Source organism: Ruditapes philippinarum, unplaced genomic scaffold (genome assembly GCF_026571515.1).
Source record: "Ruditapes philippinarum isolate M1 unplaced genomic scaffold, ASM2657151v2 ctg1742_1_1_1_1, whole genome shotgun sequence".
NCBI classification, from domain to species: domain Eukaryota; kingdom Metazoa; phylum Mollusca; class Bivalvia; order Venerida; family Veneridae; genus Ruditapes; species Ruditapes philippinarum.
Genome location: NW_026864569.1, coordinates 1 through 8,837, shown reverse-complemented (window position 1 = coordinate 8,837; position 8,837 = coordinate 1).

Below are 8,837 nucleotides of genomic sequence, written 5' to 3'. Positions count from 1 at the left end.
AACAAAAAACAATATTTTACTCAATTATGCAAAAAGTTAAATTGTATGCAAATGTCCGAAACAACCATCATTTTTTTAAAATGTTCTTGTTTGTTGAAAAAATAAGTTTGAGTTAAAAAGTAAAGATAGTTTAGTATTTAAAATTGAACAATATAACATTTAGTAACTTTAAGTGAAACAAATAAAAAGAAGAGTGTAACACCATTTACTGCGATTTAAATGATGACCTAGTGTTTTCAAAATGGGTGACCACTGGTCTATGTCTGGTCCATTAAATCTGAGTTTGATTGAATATGTTGTTGTTTCCTTGTGTCATACAACAGAAAATATCTAAATGTTACAGCTTATAAATATGTTTTAAACCATAAATTCATTGTTTGTTATCCTTCTTGTTTCAAAGCGTGAACTAAGAGGAGCACAGTATATAAATATACCTAGCAGAAAAAAAAATATCTCATAATGATTTCATCACCACTTTATGATTACACTGAGCTGTTGTTTGTTTTTTCATTTCACAATTTAGGCTTCTACAATATCATATCACATACTGATTTGTTTTCGTTCTATTTTCAATAAGGAAGACAAATGAGAACAGAGAAAAGAGTATTGTAATGTTAAGTGTAATTTAAGACACATGGCCACAGATGTTTAATAATAACATATTAACTTTATAAATAGCTATGAATAGCTTTATTAACCCGCTTAGTTGGTATGATTTATAAACACATAACACAATTATGATTTATAAACACACAACACACTATCTATAGAACACACATATTGCGGCTGTAATTTTAATTAGATATTCCTGTTATAAATCATAACATCCGTACCGTGAACTTAAATGGTTTCACATGTGAGAAAACCAAAAAAAGGTAAAACAATTGGATTGAGCTTTAATATACACATTTATGGTAATAATGCATTTATGTTTAACATTTGTGCGTATGGTATATGGACATTTGCCCCCCCCCCTCTAAAAATGAAACAGCCCCACGTCCCCAACTTCCCCAACTTTAGTCATTTGCTAAATTTATATCAATTGCCTTTGTTTTTATGCTTTTAATTTATTAATAGTGCATACATTTTAATGATTAATACTGAACTTGAAATATATTTAGTAAATTTCGAAACGGGAGTGTCCATTTTTACATTTGCAATGGAGGGTGAATGTCCAATGATAATGATGCTTTTGGAGATAGGGGAACAAGTGCTGGAAACAAATGTCCTGGATCCGTGTTGAATCATATTGAATAAGGGATGAGTAAATCAGCATGAGGGAAGCTTATGCAATTACAGTGGATATTTAAAAACACGGTTTGTTCCTTGTATAAATACTTGACTCTAAGACAATCTTGTTGATACATTAATACGTTTTTACCTGTATCGCAGTTAGTTAGAACTATGTAATCTGAATGAAATATTTAGAAGAGGTTAGCATCGCTAGCAGGGTCATGTATACTGTGTACATGAATTGCAGTGGTGTAATTTCATAAGTTTGTCTCATGTTCTTGAGCGTAAGAAAACGAAAAATGCAACATTCACATTGATTCAAACTAGTACTTTTCTTTATTCTATCTTTCATAATGGTGATAATAAAACATTTGTGTATTTGTAAAACTAACAAATTTTAAGCATCTATTAAAAACTTGTTTGTTAATTTTATAACTTATATCACAAATGGACTTAGAGAAAATATACCATAATTTAGCAACAATCTAATGTGTCTGACAAGTTAATAAACTAGACACACACGACACGGTCGCTGATAACTTTAACACACATGACACGTGTCCTAATACACTTTAAACACATGACACGTGTGCTTATAATTTTACACATCTGACACGTGTCCTGACAATCTGAACACGTTGTCTTATGATGAAATCTGAAATCTTGACAGTGCCTGTTAAAATGTAGTAAAGGTAAGTTTTATACTGTGTCTATGATGAAACTATAACATTGTATCTTGATTAAGAGCAAAACGAGTATTCAGTTTATCAAGCATGATATATATCTTACTACGTGTTTTTCACATAATGATAAAGTGATTTCATATTGAAAGGTATGTGTTTCAACTTCTGTTAAATGTTTTCTTATTCGTTATTTTCAATACATATACATGTACTATAAAAATCGAATCAGACTGATTTCTTTTCATGGAGCAAACACTTGATAAGTATTACATGAACTGGATAATGTTTTGATGCATTTATATTTGAAGCTAGTCGGTTGAACATAATTAAATTTGAGCCACAAAGACAATGATGTTATGGTTATATTACAACTTGACAGCTTTTGCTGCTAAAATAGACCAAAGGTGACCTCGAGCTCATTGTTATTTCAGGATAGAGCGGGTACCTGAACCAGCTTGCCGGAAATGCATTGATCAACTTCATGTACCTGCTTATATCAAGAATACATGAACTCCAGTGTATTGTTCTGCAGAAGATTAAACTAAATCTTAGATGGGAAAACTGATTATAATTGATCTTTATACAAACATGAAAGTTGCCAAAGAAATGATAATTATGAAAACACACACAAAGCCTAAAACTTCTGCTTCCATGCATATGTTTTCCATTAGAGAAGTTCTACGTATTCATTGATGATGAAGACGATTTTGTAATGAGAACACAAAAATAATTTGTTAAACATTCGTATTTTTTTATTTTTCCCCGATAATAAGTTAGATATGAACTAAAGATTTTCTTTTGTAAATGAAATTATTATTTTGTGTAATACTTTTCAAACAATGGGAAACTTATGTATTTATACAAAATTGTATAACTATGAAATACAGAACATTAAGACAACAAAATGAGACTATTATGTAGAACATTAGACCTTACCGACACGGCAGTTGACCGTCTGTCCGTATAATAATGATAAATTCCAAATAACAAATACTAAACAATGACTCCAAACAAACAATCCATGCAGTAAGTGTATTTAGAAAAGAATGGGTAAAACGTCTGGTAAGACATGGATTTTTATTTCTTGATCAATTATCTTAATTACCAACTAATTTATCCGTTCAAAATCCAAATTCCTGAAAACAGTTTACATACATTTTGGTGATAAATAGAAAAGTAAGAAGAGACTAAAAGCTTTGGTATCAGGGTAGTAGGAGAAATGTAGCCAAACATATTTATGTTTCATTCGCTAGTATTTTTATATTGAGAACATTAAAAGATCACGGAACAATTAAATAGAATGTTTTCACGGCACTGATCATAAAATTGCCATAAACTCTCCATAACAAAGACAATAAAAGATAAACTATAAATACAGGCGATATATCTTCAGTATAAAACAGCATAAAACATACTGCTAAATCCTTCAAGAAATACAACTGGTCGGTATTTTGAATAAACTTGTTGGATATCATGTGGATATATATGTTTTTGGTGAATAAGGACCAAACGTGCGGAGATTTCTTTTTATTATAACGTTCCCTTTGCACGCGAGTATTGCCAGAAACTGATGCACACTAACAAAAGTGCCAGGAAGGTTTTCATGCTTTCTTCATTGATGTAATATAGATTTTTATGATAATAGATGTAAGCAAAATGCTATTAAAGTAACATTTAATTAATATTTGCTCACTGAAATGATGATTTTGAATGAATGTACAAGTAATTAACGGAATATTACAATAACGCTTTACATTTAAGCCAGAACAACTTCGTTCGCACCAAACCTGACAACGAAATTTTATTACCTATACAGGTTGAGTTTTTCATTATCAGTCGCATGAAAATAAACCATGATTTAGCAACGATACATTGTGTCCGACAAATTGACATTAAAATCAATGAGAAACCATAGATTTAGTATAGTCTGAAATACCACGAAGGAAATATCGCAAATAATGTTAAAATAGTGCTTAAAATGTGATTTAATTAAATATGATTCTTAGATTAAAAAATAAAAGAGATCACACCGTTCTCATTACAGTAGCATAAATAACTTAAAATAGCAATATAAAAAATGCAATAGTACTGGAAGCGTTGTCGTATAAGAAAAGATGTTTACAAACAAATCCGGCGTTTTCCCACATCAAAGAAAATTCAGGTAACGTTCCTAATACAACTGAAGACATGACCTTCCATAACTTGACATTTTATAAATTATAACTACATGTAGATATAAACAGATAAATAAATTTACTACTTGAAGACATTCAACAAAATAATTGAGCTAACTCGTATGTTGATGTTGCTGTCATTTTTCATTTATATCATTTTAATTGCAACCACACTTTCGGCGCCCTTCTATAGATTGATGCAAATGAGGCATTGATGTTTGGGGTGGAAATAATTACTAGATTTCTATCAAATACCTCCCATATAATCGTCCAAAATATGAATCTCATTTTATCCGACGAAACAACTAATACCAACTTTCTATGCAACATGTAATGGCAAATCTTGGTGTTTCACCTCTTATGTCACGACAAACCAATAACGAATAAATGATATGTCAGAGTTATAAGTCTAAAACCATGTTCAAGAAAATCATACAATGATAATAATCTGCTGAGGAACGTTGGTTGACTTCTTTACGTTTCGTGTCTTGAATTGCATAAAACGTTTTTAAGGAATGAAAAATGTCTTGAAATGCTTATGTGAAACGTTTAAGCAAAATAATCATTTTTATTGAACAAATAAGCTGGCTATTACCAGATAACTTGCGGTATTTTTTTCAGGTTAAGGCATTTTTATCCTTCGTCCGCGATTTTGCCTTTTTTAAATTTCCCCTTTTTAAATTTTATTTTTATAAAAAGAAAAAAAGAACTACTACGACAACAGACAAATGTTTCCAACATCAAAATAGAGAAAATAAGAATCCCTAAAGAAAGTACAACACAACATAATTGAAAATGTTGGTTTGATTGAGCCTGTTCATGAACGGTACTGGAAAGTGCAAGTTACCGTCCACGCCCCCTAGCATCGGCTTAAGCAGAATTCAATATTTAAACATGAAATAGTAAAATTTTGAATTTAGAAACATCCGCAGATGTGTTCATACGGCGGTTATCATGGAACATTCAACGTGACACTTCCGTGCCATTCCATGAAAAGCGGCGTAAGGTCCCCAAGTAATAGAAAGCGTGTGCCCTAAACTAGAAAACAATGGGCGGAACTAAATAAAATGGAATTTTGAAAGGGGATCTGAGGTTATGAAGCCTGCATATCACAGATAAGACGTCAAAAGACAAATTTTAAAAAACCTTTATGGAAGCTTTCCTTCCAGATTTCAATCATGATAAATACATGTACATAAATATCACGTTAATTTATCATTCTAAACATAAATTATGTGTAAATGCCCCAAACGTTCCAATATCCTTCATGCAGAATTATGATTTAGTTTTCATTTATCACAATTTATTTCACAATTCCGACCTCAGATGTTTTGTTTGAAAGAGAAATTCTCAAAGTACTGAACATTTGAAAACTGGATTGATTTGTTTTTGTTCCCGTCATTTATTTTTAAGTAAAATGCCAGAAATTACAGTCTATATGTTGAAACAACATACTGAAGTACGTCCGAAATTTTCAAGCGACATTTTTGCCATTCAATCCGGAATAATCTGACAATAAGGTTTACAATTTCATTTATTTAAAATGTATATTTTCTACACGTCCATTATCAATTCATTTTGAAAATAAACTATTGCTTAAGTTTCACAATTGTTGCGTTAACAGAACAATACATAAGTATATCTCATATTTACTTTCGTAGAGTCTGTGGTTTAATGGATGATAGAAGAATCAATGGTGTCGGCCCGTTTAGTTATCAAATAAAACGAACATGAACGGTCATTATATATGCATGAATTCAGCATATATTTGCCACTTTGCATGTTATATTTCACTAACATTATTTTCTAACTAGACTAAAAGACTCTCAAATATAATTCTGCTTACCAACTCTAAAATGATCTGACTGCCCGGATATTAGAGGCATATTCCACAATGTAGATATCAAAACGTAAATCCTTAAGTAAAAATCCATGTTTTCTAATACACAAACGTCTTATTAATATCCTAAATTGTACCAATTCGCACAATACACATCAAATTTCAAATAAATTGTATTTTATGTCTTTACATGCGTCTTTTTATGACATTTTCGTAAAAAATATACTACGCCGTTGTTTGGCCACTTTCTTATTTACAATAAATAATCCGCAGAATATCTGTAATATTTCACTGTAGAAATATCCATCATAAACTAGTTATGTAAATGTGCATTATATTTCGTGAATACCAAAGACTTAAATTATTTCTTCTAAGGTAATATTCCCTACACACAATCAAACTTGTGGAACAAATGCATTGTGACAGCAATATACGTTTTACTTGATATTTCAGAAGGCAAGTACTTGTTTATGAATGAGATTAACCTGTCTCAACATATAGGTAGGTAAACTACTTATAATGTCAGAAAACCTAGCGCATGGCCGAGCTAATCCTCCTTTTGTATACTAATAAATCATTGTTTATACATAGAGCAGATAAATGTACACACGCAATATTCCGTGTTAAGAAATTAGACAGCTCATGTTTTATCTCTACTACTACTTAACATTATCAGTACTTTAATAGAATCTAGTAGCCACAATTATAGGATGCCATGAGGGCATGTTACATAAACACAATTTCATTAACATGTACATGTTTCACGGTCGGATATCTCTTTCTAGACGGAAAATAACGAGATATTTATAAATGCATATCTATATCAAATATTCAACCTTTTCAGGTATTTTGTCAACAGAAGTATAACCGTTTGCAAGAAATAAAACAAACACTTTAAAGTAACTGTCAGCGCAAAGATTAATAATTCTGGTCAATGTTTACAAAGATAATTATATTATAAGGTGTAACAAGAAGAATAAATCAGCGAAAGCACAACACATGTACGTTCAAATAACGAAATGGAATAGAAAAAAGTGCATGTATTACTACTACTTGAGAGCCCACCTTTAGCCGGCTCATCAGATTTATGTTTTAAATTCTTTTTTCATTAAAATTAAGTTATCTCAGAAAATAAATTCTTCTAACATAAAAACTATCCTTATGCTTGGTGTTCAACATGTTGGTGAAATTCGTTTCGTTGATCATGTTCATTGTTCAGTAGTTCCATTACCATTTAATTGGCTACAATAAGTTTTCAAGTTGAAATAAGCATATCTTTAACGAGTTATATTTGAAATTAAAATGGTGAAGATTCTGATGCTAAAGATATTCTAATATAGTTGACAGAAGGGTAGTCGTTAAGAAAAATATAAAATACTATCGATTATGAATGCATTATTGACCATAACATATGATAAGGCATAAATTTAGCGTCAAGTAATTGAAACTCAATAAATAAAATCAAAATTCTACAATGAATAAAAAAAAAACAAATTAAAACTTTAAAAAAGAAGCAGACATTTTGACCCGTGTTTCACTTATCGCCTCTCTCAGTTGCCTCTATATTAAATATCATCAACATAAATGCATTGCTTATAAAAGCGATTTCAAAGTGTTATCCGCTAAAACCGACGCAACAAAACAATTTATGGCACATTATTATGTTCTATTATACACAGGAGGCGTATATACCCAAGTATCAAAAGTCTTTGTACTACACAAATCACAAGTTAGGATAGGGCAATTTTGTTTGATATAATCTTGATCTTTTGATAGCTTGAAAAACCCTACTTTTAAATGTAAACATTTCTGTTATGATAAACAGAAGTGAACGTATCTTTGTTTACTTAAAAGAAATTGAAATATATTATTATGTGTTAAAAGATGTAATTAACATTGGATAACATTTAAATATGATACACATGTTAACTGAAAGGGGGCATAGAAATATCATTTACATTACGTGAATACTGTAAACAGCTAAAAGAATAGTTACATTGCTTACAGAAATCTCTATTAATGAATCACTGAATATTTTCCTCTAGTGGAAATGTAAAAAGTGGACATTCCCCCCCACCACACAGGTTTGAAAATGTTTAGATATACATATAATTAATGCACTTTAACCTTATGTTTAACTTAAAATGCATTTTTCGTTAATTCATTAATACGAGCGTAATGCATTTATTGACGAATCATATAAGTTAAGACTGCTTTGACATACTTTGACAAACATGTACATTTAGCAATTTTTTCTAACCGGGGCGAGGGGGGGGGGGGGGTGGAAGGAGTGTCAACGTTTACAACTCCACTCGACTCAGGGGCAGAGCAAATGTTGTAGCATACACATGCAAACATTTTATGTATGGTGAAAGTTTTATCATATTTTAATAATATGAATGAATGCCTATTTATCTTGTAACTATTTTATAAATAGATTCATGACATGCTTCTAGGTTATTATTTCTTTCGTGTCGATCTCTTTGTTTTGTTTTCAATATGAATCCCAGAAGAGAACAAAGAAGGCAATATTGTAATATAAAGAGTAATTTGAGACTCGTGGCCATATATATTTTTATTAATTATAAACGTTATAAAAGACTATTAAGAAACACACGCAATAAACTATCGAGAGAACACACACACATTGTAACTGTCATTTTGACTGTAATTTAATAACAACCATCAAGCCTACCAACCGCTATATGAACGAATCTATTTAACTTGTCAGAAAATCCAAAGAGGTGTCAATATAAAATGAGATTCAACTTTGATATACATATCCTTGAAAATACTACATGTGTATTAAGCAGTTGTTTGTAAAAACGTTAACTGAATAAGTAGGATGACTTAAAATTGATATGGGTTTAATGAATAGCAAAATTGCAAACTGGGGTAATATTGTCG